A 14,159-nucleotide genomic window follows, 5' to 3' on the forward strand; every position below is an offset into this window, starting at 1 on the left:
CATGTTCCTGCATGATAATGCACCTGCGCACAAAGCTGTCTCCATTAAGATCCATGCTACGGCTGGAGTGGAAGAAATTCAGTGACTTGCACACAGCCCTAATCTTTCATTATATTCATTTCCATTCACGCATATTCAAGTTCTCTGACTACAACAGTGCTCTCACTCCAGAGCTGAATCATGAGTAGTATGTTCAGAACTCCCAGGAAGTACTATTAGCTCGAAGTACAAACCTCTCAGCCACTAGCTCTTATATAAAAGCTTACTAATGCAATATTATAAATAACCATCTAAATTTTACAAATTCTCAGATATGACAACATCAAGAACACTGAAAATATATAAATTTATGCTGTGCAAGATATTTTACCTTGTGCTTTTGTTATTGAATAAATTCCATGATATTGAATTCATGATGCCATAATTTAGTGATGCAGCAACACAGAATACTGACCTTCAGAGTTCTGTTGTTTACTGGCACACAACAAGGAAGTTCTCAACTTCCAAGGTTAAAGTTCACCTAGACAAGGTCATGGCAACGTGAAAGCTACCATGTCTTTCACGGCCCATGTGCAATCCCTTTCAGTCATTTGCTTTTCTGTCGAGTGACTTTTATTTGCATTTGAGTTGTTCACATTACAGGTGTCTCCTTTTTCACCTTATTCATAGATCAGAAAATGTTGAAATGCAACGAATAAACTGCAGAAGGCTCTGAATTATTATTGTGTTACAGGTAAACTTTTGTAACAAAAATCCTTCCTCTAGTTTAGCACAGTCTTATAGAAGCACTTATTAACCTATGTTTAGACTAACAGGCAAAAAAAAACGATAGATGACCATTAATTTTCTAGTTAACGTGAGAAGTGATTTTGGCGATGACGAGGAAAGTGACATTTATGTGAGATTTTCTAAATTCTATGCAAATTAGTTGCAAGACAGTGAAGTGTCTAATCCAAGCAACTGGCTCTACTGTTTATTCAGACCAGTGTTATGTGTGTATTGTTGGTCAATCATTGCTTCAGTTGTCCACATAAAACTTTTGGTCCAACCTGCAATTAATTACCTTTTTTTAATTACCAATTTAATTTTATTGAGAGGGGGCACGGTGGCTTAGTGGTTAGCACATTCGCCTCACACCTCCAGGGTTGGAGGTTCGATTCCCGCCTCCGCCTTGTGTGTGTGGAGTTTGCATGTTCTCCCTGTGCCTCGGGGGTTTCCTCCGGGTACTCTGGTTTCCTCCCCCGGTCCAAAGACATGCATGGTAGGTTGATTGGCATCTCTGGAAAATTGTCCATAGTGTGTGAGTGCGTGAGTGAATGAGAGTGTATGTGTGTGCCCTGTGATGGGTTGGTACTCCGTCCAGGGTGTATCCTGCCTTGATGCCCGATAACGCCTGCTGAGATAGGCACAGGCTCCCCGTGACCCGAGGTAGTTCGGATAAGCGGTAGAACATGAATGAATGAATGAATGAATTTTATTGAACATGACCAGGCACAAGCATTTTTTAAGTTCAACAGAGACAGATGTGACATTCTTTGTTGAAATTTGCTAAGGATTTGCATAAACAGGTTAATTAATATGTGCAGGTGTTGAGGTTGGCTGGATGTCTGTGTGCTTTTTAAAATTCACTTTCAATTTCAGAATAATCAAACGTTCTTACCTCAACATTGTCGGAACCATAGTTGAAATGATGAGGATTTTAATCCTCCTTTGTTTTCCCCGCTTGTAGTGTTCTGAACATTTGAATCTGAAGTTCAAACCATTTCATACAATTTGAATTTGAAGCAATTCAATTACAAGACATGAATTCAATTTCATATATTTATATATTTAGACTGTAATGGCAAATTACTCATTCAGTAGCTTTTAAGCGGCTGTTACGCAGCAGCAAGGGACCAGTGTCTTCTTAGTGTGAGTATAACATTAGGAAAATTAGTTCATTGATGGATTTAAATAGTACGTGGCATTTCCAAATGTGGTATTTGCTTTACAGTCAAGACAATGGTCTTTGTAAATAGCAGCAACACAAAGGCTTTTTTTTTCCTGACAGCCTTCTATTTACCCTTCTGTAGAAAATCCTCTAGCTCAGTAACAAGATATAAAGCACATTAAGCTTGTCAGCTCATTTTTGCCCTGATTCATTTTTGCAAAGCTTTTGTCTGCACAGGCCAAACATGAACGCCAAGTCCAGAGCTGTTTCAGTAAGCACAGAAAGATGAGATGACATTCACCTAGCAGCAAAACTCTAAAAATAGTAACAAGCAATAAAATAGTAAATAGCAATGAAATGATTATATTTGGCAACTGAATAGAGTAAATCAAAAGAACATGATGTGAAATAGTTAAATAAAAAAAAAACAGGTTCAGTATTACTTTAAATTCAATCAATATCTTTGTCTATTAGAATATGAGTGCTATTCAGACCGATGTACCACATTCTGCTGACTGGATATGAACTGATGAGTTCAGTGAGGGCATCTCTGGAAAAATTGTCCGTAGTGTGTGATTGCGTGAGTGAATGAGAGTGTGTGTGTGCCCTGCGATGGGTTGGAACTCCGTCCAGGGTGTATCCTGCCTTGATGCCTGATGACTATGAGATAGGCACAGGCTCCCCGTGACCCGAGGTGAGTGAGTGAGTGAGTGAGTGAGTGAGAGTTTAGTGAGTTTTCCATGATGCTACACAGCTGCCTGTGGAGACCTGTAGGTGAAATAATGGGTTAAATAATAGTCAGGATTTAACAAAATGAAATAAAATGACAGCATTTCAATAGGTGACATACTGTATATGCTTGTGTATGTGACAAATAAAAATTTGTTATGCTGTCATGAATAAGTGTTTAATTAATTACATTTAATTTTTATTATCACCTATGTGTGAGTAGTGATGGCTCTCATCTGTGTACAAAAACAAGAACATTTGTCAACAATGTCAGTGTTGCCTTACAGTATAGAGGGAAATAAACCTACAATTATACCAATCATCATCATCCCAAAAACCATTTGAGACATTAAAAAGCTAATTTTGTGTATTTATTTAATCTATTAATATAGAAATGTGTTTTATAGAAGCCACTCAGACCTCCTTAAAAAGTTCATAAAAATGTATAAAGAGCACAAAATTCCACCCAACATGCAGTTCTTATTTATAGGCTGTTCATGAAAGACGTGTCGCACTATTTATTATCCGCCACGTCCTATACTCAGGTATAAAAGTTCCACTTGACTGTAGCGGTGCAGCTGCTCGGAGGTGACCTGGGTTTATAGTGTGCTGATGCAAGGCTGAGCATGAATGTCACCCTAATGTTCTACTAAATAAATCTTGAATGTATTGGTGACCGCCGGCCGCTTTCCGAGAACCGGGAGTGTAGTGCAGCTGGAGCAATGCCACCACATAGCTCCCTCTCACGTGTCCCGTGAGTCCCGCCTGTGTATACTGCTTCAGCCCTAGGGCAAGAGTTTCACAACCCACCCAGTAACACACACACACACACACACACACAGGTCACTCTGCTGCTTGTGTATACTGCTTCAGCCCTAGGGCAAGGGGTTCACAACCCACCCAGTAACACACACACACACACACACACACACACACACACACACACACACACACACACACACACTGGTCACTCTGCTGCTTGTGTATACTGCTTCAGCCCTAGGGCAAGGGTTTCACAACCCACCCAGTAACACACACACACACACATTGGTCACTCTGCTGCTTGTGTATACTGCTTCAGCCCTAGGGCAAGGGGTTCACAACCCACCCAGTAACACACACACACACACACATTGGTCACTCGGCTGCTTGTGTATACTGCTTCAGCCCTAGGGCAAGGGGTTCACAACCCACCCAGTAACACACACACACTGGTCACACTGCTGCTTGTGTATACCGTTTCAGCCTTAGGGCAAGGGGTTCAAAACCCACCCACTAACACCTTAACACAGAGGTCACTCTGCTTATGAGTTATGAGTATAAGTTTTATGGAAAATGTAACACTAATAAATTTCTTTCACAAATGAAAGAAAAACCCTACCCTAGTCCACCCAATTATTAAACCTTATTTCTAAATTTATGTGATCTTCAGTAGCTTAGAAGATTTATTTTTTATTTTGTTTGTTTGTTTTAGTGTCTATTTTCACCCTGGTTAATGGTTTCCTACATACATTACAGTGCTAGATTGAAATTTTATACACTGTGTCAGAAATATCACTTAATATTAATTTGTTGTGTATAAAACTGTTGTATAAATATTGCACTTGCAATCAAGTATTTGTATTGAATATCGCACAGGTTTGAGTAACCTACAGACAAATTACAGCCATGCCAATATTCAGTATATGTGCACGCTTGCTCGTACGCTATTTTAAATGAAAACAGATTGAATGTTTTTCAGCATGTAGCTTTTGTGCTAAACAAAACATAAATTGCTTTCAGCATGGTCAAGTGATTCCATGTTTGTGCAGTGGCAGTGACAATTACTGTGAACACAGCCCCTATATTTTCAGAGAAAATGTTACTCGCCTTAAATCTTAGCACAACGTTGTTTATAAATAGATAGACTTATAAACTTTTTCATATCTATAGCTGAAAACAGCTGAAATGATTGCTCTTGCAATTACCACGTAAAACATTGTTTGCTCGGGTTGATGGCAGCTTTTCTGAGAAAATGGATGCAACGATCCTTTGGTTATTAATACGCCAACTGAATGTAATATTTCAATGCAACAATGGTGCTATGACTATGGACTGACTTCATGGCGGAAAATAAAAACAGATAAAATGTTAAATCATGTTCACATAAAAAACTTTGCACGATGTGTGCTTGTATGGTTAGGGACCATCATACAAAGCTCTGTGTATATTTGCAGTGTTTAATGAAATGGGGTTAATAATAGATGTCTACAGATTGGAGCACAGTGGACGTGTAAATAAGAGAAGATTTCTGCTTCTTGGTCTCATGTCTCTGTTATGGGTCAGAAGATGCTGGAACAGCAGTGAAGACAAGTCAATTACATTGACTTATGTGATGAAGAAGGAAAATTATACAGTATCATCTTGTTAGTAAGCCTTAGCGGTAGGCAAACAGTTGAAATGTCATATAAGCTCAGGTTAGATCATAACTGGACTTGTGGGTAGATCAATAGTTCTCTTCACAGAAATGAATTCTATAAGGAACAGCTGTGTTTATCTGTCTGCCAAACTATATAGAGTACGGTGCAAAAGTTTTAGGCAGGTGTGAAAAAATGCTGTAAACAAAGAATGCTTTCAGAAATATAAATAATGAGTGTTTATTTCTGTCAATTTACAAAATGCAAAGTGAGAAACAAAAGAAAAATCTAAATCAAATCAATATTTGGTGTTACTAACTTTTGTCTTCAAATCAGCATGAAGTGATGGCACGACCCCCACAGAGCCCTGATCTCAGCATCATCGAGTGTGTCTGGGATTACATGAAGAGACAGAAGGATGTGAGAAAGCCTACTGTACATCCACAGAAGATCTGTGGTTAGTTCTCCAAGATGTTTGGAACAACCTACCAGCCGAGTTCCTTCAAAAACTGTGTGCAAGTGTACCTAGAAGAATTGCTGCTGTTTTGAAGGCAAAGAATGGTCACACCAAATATTGATTTGATTTAGATTTCTCTTTGGTTCATTCACTGCATTTTGTTCATTTATGAAAATAAATGTTTAACATGGGGGGCACGGTGGCTTAGTGGTTAGCACGTTCGCTTCACACCTCCAGGGTTGGGGGTTCGATTCCCGCCTCCACCTTGTGTGTGTGGAGTTTACATGTTCTCCCCGTGCCTCGGGGGTTTCCTCCGTGTACTCCGGTTTCCTCCCCCAGTCCAAAGACATGCATGGTAGGTTGATTGGCATCTCTGGAAAATTGTCCCTAGTGTGTGATTGCGTGAGTGAATGAGAGAGTGTGTGTGTGTGTGTGACCTGTGATGGGTTGGCACTCCGTCCAGGGTGTATCCTGCCTTGATGCCCGATGACGCCTGAGATAGGCACAGGCTCCCCGTGACCCGAGGTAGTTCGGATAAGCGGTAGAAGATGAATGAGTGAATGAATGTTTAACATTTGATTACACTGATAAGATGTTGCTGAATGTAGTTGAGATCTTGTGCATCTTCATAGTAATTAAACAAGAATTTTAATAAAGGGGCTGATCGGTTTGAATAGAACATTTAGTAAATGAAGAATCCCAATTGGGAGTTAAAATAAGCCAATTTAATACAAGTATTAACTAAATTTATAATCAATATGTGATCTTTAATTGGGCACATTTTTTGGGGGACATTTTTTCTTTTATTGAAATTATTATATCTATTTCCCCTTTGCTAGTGAGATTTGGCCCCTGTTTACTTAAGAAGATGCAGCAGGGCTTTCGTTCAGTCTAGCTCTCTCACCTTCTCACCTGTGCATGCAGCTGTGCATAACATCAATGTCGTAATCTCGTAATCTCGATATTTTTAGGTGATAATAGCAAAATATTTTTGTTTCTATACTAGTACGTAACTTGTAATATTCTATGTGGATATTGTATAATGAATTCTAGAGCAGATACCTGCCAACAAATAAGGTTTCAGTTACTTAGTTTCTGTTATATACAGTATTTTACTCCTGGATGCTGGTATTTGAATCAGACTCCAGAAGACTCCACAGTGATTGTATAGAGCACTATGAGAATAAAACAGGACAGGATGTGCTGTTGTAGAGGAACTAACTATCAATGTTTTGGTGTGATGCAGCCTTCAGAGTAATCGCAAAGTATATTATTATATAACAGCACATCCAAAAAAGAAAACTACATCATTATTTTTAGATATTTGTATATATAAAGCTATATGTAATGTGGAACTTCCTCAAAGTTAGTTCTTGTTTTGAATTAATTTAGGCAGCTTGTTTTTCCTCACCAGCCTTGCTGTTTTTCACACACACACACACACACACACACGCACGCACGCACACACGGACGCACGCACGCACACACACACACACAAGCACACAGACAAAGCATGTCATAAAGTCTTTCTTGCTGACTGGTAAGAAATTCAGTCACTGGAGGCTCATTTCAAAAAGTGACTTCATCATTCATTAATGATTTCATCATATGAATTTTTTGTTGATTGTTGTTGAACTGTTAATTAACAAACAAACAAATGTTGATTAACAGATTTTTTAATCTGCTGCTAATTGCACACCATGGATGGTACCACTTACCATAGAGATGGCTTTGTCTCCATCAGTGAACAGTTCATAAGTTTAACAAAATAGACTTTATGTTAGATTCTGGTTTAATGATTAAGGATAAATTAAAAACATATATTTGAAATTTATAATTTTCTGTTAAGATGTTAAGGTTCTGTAAAGCTATAAAGCTCAAGCAGTGACAGTTTGTTGGTCATCTGATTTGAATGTAAATACCTTAAATTAAAGCTGAAAGTCTGCACTTAATGTCCAAATATTTCAGTACATAAAGTTGTAATGCAAATTTGGACTAATACAAGTAAAATTTATACAAATAAAAATATTTTACAAACTGAATTTGGAAACATTTAAAGGGTTAGTCTAGTTAAAGTATCAGGTAGGTTGAAGAATTAACACGTTCAACTCGACTGTGTACTCTTTGTATGACATCATCCAAGAAGACTTAGCCTTAATGCTCCTAAGATGGCGCCTCCATTCCAGAGAACATTGTGACTCATCGCTGAGCTGCTGATGAGTGAAAATACTCAGCTTAATAACCTGCTTTTGGAAGTGCTCTCATTAAAGTATTTACCATAGCAACAAGTGAACATGGGAGATTGTCAGGTATGCAAGGTGGCCGGTATCATCTTCAGTTGTTGCTATGGTGACATTGAAATTGCACGAATCTGCTAAAGTACACTAGGTGTGACCACAGTATTGTAATTCACTTGTGTTGGTATGTTTTTTTTTTTATTTGTTTGCTTGTTTGTTTGTTAGTGGCACATGCCCAATTTAATAAAATACTGAATTTGAAAGGCAAAAAGGTAAACTGTATTTTTTTTTTATCCAAACAGTAAATGCATAGTCTATAACACACACACAAACACACAAACAAAGATATTCCAGCATGACAATGCCCCTGTGTACAAAGTGACATGAGCTCCATGCTAAATTTGCAATACATTTTAACACTGCACACTAAACCAATTTATAATGGTGTCAGTGTTCCACCTTAGTAATGCTCTTGTAGCTAAATGGACAAATGCCCACAGTTCCCCATGTTCCAAAATCTGTTAAAATCCCTTCTAAAAAGTGTGGAAATGATTAGAGTAAATGTGGACTGGTTTGTCTTTATATCATCTTACTAAAACTGTTACTATAAATTTCAATGTTTCATTTAAAACGTAATATGATGCTGCTTTGTTGTACGATTTGTATGGCAGTTGTAGTCATTTTGTTTAATAGATGATTTTAGAAAGTCAGTGTGTAATATTGCATTGGTTAAATTCACCTGTGTGCATTTCTGATGTGGTTTTGTCCCACCTGGCAACCTTTGAGAGCACTGCAATCTGCCACACACATCAGTCAACCCATGAAAATACGTAGGAAGTCTAGCAGTGTATATCAGTAAATGATCAAAGTCAGCAAGTTTATTACTTTCAGGAAGCAAGGAGGGAAAGTGGCATGCTTGGGGTTTTTTTGCCCACAGTGCTGTTTTGTAGTCACTAATTTGAATTTTCTCAACAGTCACTGAGTTGTGGTTGCTTGGTCCACTGCAAATAGGAAACGTTTTGTGATATAAACATCTGACTGCTCAGTCTTTAGGTCCTGCTAGTTCCAAACTTGGGAGAGTTTTGGGAGCATTGTAAACATAGGAAAGATCAAGTCTTGCACTGTTTGTTGTATAGCACAATGTAAAGGTCAAGCTGATTTTGTTGCCGTTTTCCTTTGCTTTTGTATTTGTGGCACACTTATTTATGATTCCAAATGTTCTTTCTGCTACAGAATGTTCTTTCTGTCCATCGATCATGCTAGCATTTTCCTTTGCTGTTAATCAGGAGCACTCAGCTTTGTGAGGGATGAGAGGATACATTAGAGGATTTGTAGCGCAGCTGTCATTTAGAATTGGCCGGCGACAAATAATGCCGTTTTGCGTCATTCCGCCTAGTTAGTGCGCACTCCCACTCCTCACTCGTGCACGTGGTTGCCGAGCAACTCATCTTCACCTAAATCCTTACACGTGATGGTAAATCAACATGCACTGACCATGGCGTCTTGTATGGCATCACTATTTTTAGCTCATCAGGTTCACTATATATGTTTTTTCAGGGTGGGAGGATGTGAGTTATGACACATTATTATGCTACAGTCATGTGTTGTTTTATTTGTTTTTTTTTAAGACAACATTGCTGCTATTTTATTGGTTAAAACAATAAAAAAAATGGAAGGAATCACTTCTGGACACTTTCTTGCTTACACTTTGGTCTTTCTGTCTCTGTCTCGTCTTTGCAAATTCCAGTGTGGCCTTGTGGTTATTAATTCTGATGAATAGTTTACATCTTGCTTTTTCTGCTCTGCTCTCAAAGTTTCAACCCCTGACCTGATGTCAATGGCTGTTGTTTATAGGTTTTTCTCTTCATAGCTCTCACAAGGTTTGCAACTGCTGTTGTTTTCCTGGGCATTGTCTAGTTGTTAACATACCAGTGGTCTCTTTCATTCTGAAGACATTTTTAGTACATTTTTGTACTGTCTATGCTCAGTGCTTGTGCAAAGGCACCGACTGATTTCTCTTTTTTAAAACTTTAAAGTGACTGATCTCTGGAATTCATAATAGTTTAGCACTTTTTCACAACAAATGCATTCGTCACAGGTAAAACCTGCACCCCAGAATTAATTTAACAGGACACACCTGGATAACAAAAAACACCTGTCAGTCATGTGGTAGATTATTTTCGATCACTTGAAAAACAGGCGATCTGTTGTCTCATTGTCATCTATTGATCTCCAAACCAAAAGTACTTGGGTACTGTAAATATTGCAAATGGTAAAAAGCAATAATTGCAATATGATTCATCTTCAGTAACTGCTTTATCCTGCTCAGGGTGGCGGTGGATCCGGAGCCGATATTAGGAACACTGGGTGTGACACAGGCATACACCCTGGTTGAGATACCAGTCATAGCACCATATACTCATACACACGCAAACAAATTCATACATAAAAGTAATTTAGTGTAGTCACTCTGAGTGAATAGAGAATCTCAGCAGACAGTAACCATTACACATGTGCTGATTACTCAAACGTCATTATATCAGATTTAAAGAAATGATTATAATATACTACACAAATCTCACAGTCTCATAGTATGATTACTGCTTTTTATAGAATCTCAGGCCCTTGTATAATTTTACACATAAAGATATGAAAGACAGTGGTGTGTCCAGACTAGTTTTTGGTGCCAGGGTTCAGAGATGTCACGGCTTGCAGCTATAGTACCCTCCCATGTGGCCGAAACTGTTGATGAAAAGGTCTACTGATCATGTTTCACCATTCTGACCCATTATGGCATTACGCCTTTGTATTTCAACATAGTTAGTATGCAAGTATGTTGTTTTTTACACAGAGCCAAGGACCTATGCAAATGTATGCTGACTCTATAGGTCAGGAGTTTTCATACTCTCTGATGCATCAGCCTCGGCTATGTTAGAAAGAGCCATGCTAAGGTCAGCATTTTGCAATGCTGACACAGTCAGAAGAGCAGACACTATCAGATATCTGAGCTAACTGCGAGCATTGTGACCATTGCTCGGTTTCTCTGAACTGCATGCTGTACCGTGACCCTTGCTCAAAATACGGCATCCACGTGTGTACAGTAAACATCATAACACACACACACAAACCTCTTCTTTAATACCGTAATAATATAGAAAATATATCATGAGATCAAATAGTGATGGTAAAGAAAATGGTCAAGCCCACGATTAAATCATCTTCTGTGTCAAAAATAAGCTCATGAATCACAGAAACACAAAAGCTAGCAAGAAATGACACCTCTACTTCACCCAACCCCATACACACATACACACGTACACACATACTGTACACACGCACACAATTTGACAACACTTCCAGTTAAAAGCTTTTCTTAAAAATCACATGGGTCCAGTTTCTCAACAGTGGAAACATTCAGCCTACCTCACATCTCCTGGTATACACACACACGCACACACTCCCGCAGGAGCTGACGGCACATGTTTCTAAGTGACTGTTTTGAAAGCTTCTATTTTTAGACATAGGGTGAGGCCAGGAATAGAGCACATGTGAAAGAGAAAGACAGAGAGAGATGTCGTTGAGGGGGCTAAGGATTATCAGACTAACATTGAGGAATGTGATCATGCATTAACTCGCCATCCGTTCAGATTTCCTGTGCTTACTGTGATGTTATAATAATAAGAGAACAAAACTACGTGATTTCCATCTTTAATTTAAGTCATATACAGCATCAACTCCTCCAATTCTTCTGGATATACAGATCATTATTTGCACATATTCAGAAAGTACAGCTGCATTAGGACAAGAATGAATCAAATAAAGTAGATATGTTTTTATGGAAGTGTTGCTGTTTTGATATTTGAAGTGTTGATGTTCTGAGTTGCTCTTTCTCTCCCTGGCAGTAATTAATTTCAGACATGTCATGCTGGGATCATTGGTTTATTGGTCTCTTCTAAAGTGTATGACAGACTAATTCCAAACATTGCAGGTCATAATATAACACCGGCTCCACCACAAACACTGGAAAAAAAACGTAGCGTCCGTATCAGTGGAACACCCGGAGTTTTGAGTTGCCGTTCGCTTGGGAGTCTGGAATACATTTAAAGCCACAGGAACAGATGAGGAGCACATTAAAGCTGTAAGCATATGACGCAAAGTTGTGCTATCTGATGCAGCTGGGGGTCGGTTACACCATAAAAGGTATGTTGATGGCTGAAGGGATTGGGAAGTCATGTAAAACACACACACAAACAGTTTTACTATTCCTGTCAGGACCTTCCACTGCCATAATTATTAATACAGATAATTAAGTCTAATTATTAAGTCTATAATTAAGTACTGCCAGTCCTTTCCACCCACTGTCTCTAAACACACAACAGTTAAAATGAGCTTCCTTTAAGACACGTGAAGCCAACCAGCCACATCTTTTCAAACTGCTGCTCACGTTACGTCACAGGGCAGCATAACACGTATGGAGGAGCGTAAGATCTGCTCTCGTCTGCATACATGAGCTCACTGACCTCCACAACTGGCTGACAGGGGACATTTGATCCCCACCAAGATATAAACACAAACAGATTTGTGGGGTATTTATTTATCTTCCTCTACACCTACACTTTACCATTTAAAAAGCCTAATAAATTATAAAGTGGAATGCAGAGAAGCCAAATGTTCCAAAAAGAAAAGAAAAAACAACATGCAGACATTTGGTAACCCCCTAATGATTTATTCAGTTCATACAACCATAATGGGAATTCAAATGATTTTTCTATGGAAAATGGGTTGTCTGTTAAAATGCAAATTCGGGCTATGCTTTGCCTTAAGAATGAGCTGTAGTTAAAAGCTGTAGTTAAATTCCACTGAATGGAGTGTGTGAGCACAAACTGATGAAAAAACAAGTAGCACTTATCACTGAGAATGTGAAAAAAACTAACAAACCTCCAGACCATATCAAAATAATGCTTATGTGAAGGCTAGTAAGAAAACAACTAAAAGGAAAAAGGTCAGAGAGAAAACTGACACAGACATGTTTAATGCCGTCTTGTGGTGATGAGACTCTTGATTGTGAAAGTGTAATGACAAACACACTGATGTGAAAACAAAGAAGCCAATAAATAAATTCTAAAGCCCTGGAAGAGGGGTGGCATTAATAGGCTTCTCTATTCCAGGAAGGAATGTGAAGTATTGGGTCAGCGCGTTGGAGGAGGTGCTGGAGTTAGAGTCCACACACACATACACGCACACACACACACACACACACACACACACACACACACACACACACACACACACACACACACACACACGCACACGCACACACGCACGCACGCACACACACACAGTCACCACCTCTGTGTGGGGCATCTGTGAGATTGTTTTAACAGTCCAAACAACAGTTGGCCAAGGGTTTCTTACTCATCACAGCAGGGAGACTAAACAGAGCTCAAGTATGCATGTGTGTGCGTCTAAAGCAAAGCCTGTGGTGCAATACAGGGGTGAAGATTTTTGTCACATTGTACAAATACAGAACACTACAGCACTTGTCAATCTTTCTTAGGAAAGTAAGAGGAAAGGGCAGGAGGAAGGTCTTTAAGATGTCAATATCTTATTGAGAAACTGATGTTCATGTGACCATCAGTAATCAGCTCATTACATTTACGCTTACTGTTATTAAATGAGTCAGAATATTATATTTTATGGTGCCTTTGGGACGTCCCTCGTGTTTGTCTTTAAACACAATGTATTCGCTTGACACGTGGTCTCGCTTCTTACATGGACAGTTGTCAGCATTTTTTGGTTTTGTTTTGTTTTTTTACACAAAGCCTTGAATGAGTTGCAGACATCAGCAAATAAATATGCTATGGTTATAAATATATTATCTGCTGAAATAAGGGCATGGCTGCAATCACTTGTGTGCACTGCTTTATATTTGATGTTTGCTTTAAAAAAAATAATAGGTCATGGGTCTGTGCAGCACGTGTCTGTGAAATACAGGGATTTTTTTTTTTCCACACTGTGAACTGCATGCCCGTTACCTTCACCATGCACGTGAACCAGATATTAAATGTTTATGAGAACCAGGTCAGCACATTTAGGTCCTACATAGCGTAGTTACCTTGAGAGAAAAAGTAGGGCACCCAAACAGGCCAAGTGTGACACACACACAAAGAATAACACACTTGGCTCTGTAGATTGTTTTGCTGTTTCGGCAGCATTCAGGCAGGCAGAGCTGATCCAAAACCATTTCAAACTATCATCCCAGCTAGCCAAAGCTGTACACCCACACAGTACAGAGGGTTTTTGGACACCGTGGCCAGATAAGCGCTACATACCACAACAAAAGAATTGATCGCAGGCCGCAGACACAAAGTCAGCATTTTCTATCTTCAGAGCACGTAGCCAAGCATTAC

Source organism: Tachysurus vachellii, chromosome 20 (genome assembly GCF_030014155.1).
Source record: "Tachysurus vachellii isolate PV-2020 chromosome 20, HZAU_Pvac_v1, whole genome shotgun sequence".
Lineage (NCBI taxonomy): Eukaryota > Metazoa > Chordata > Actinopteri > Siluriformes > Bagridae > Tachysurus > Tachysurus vachellii.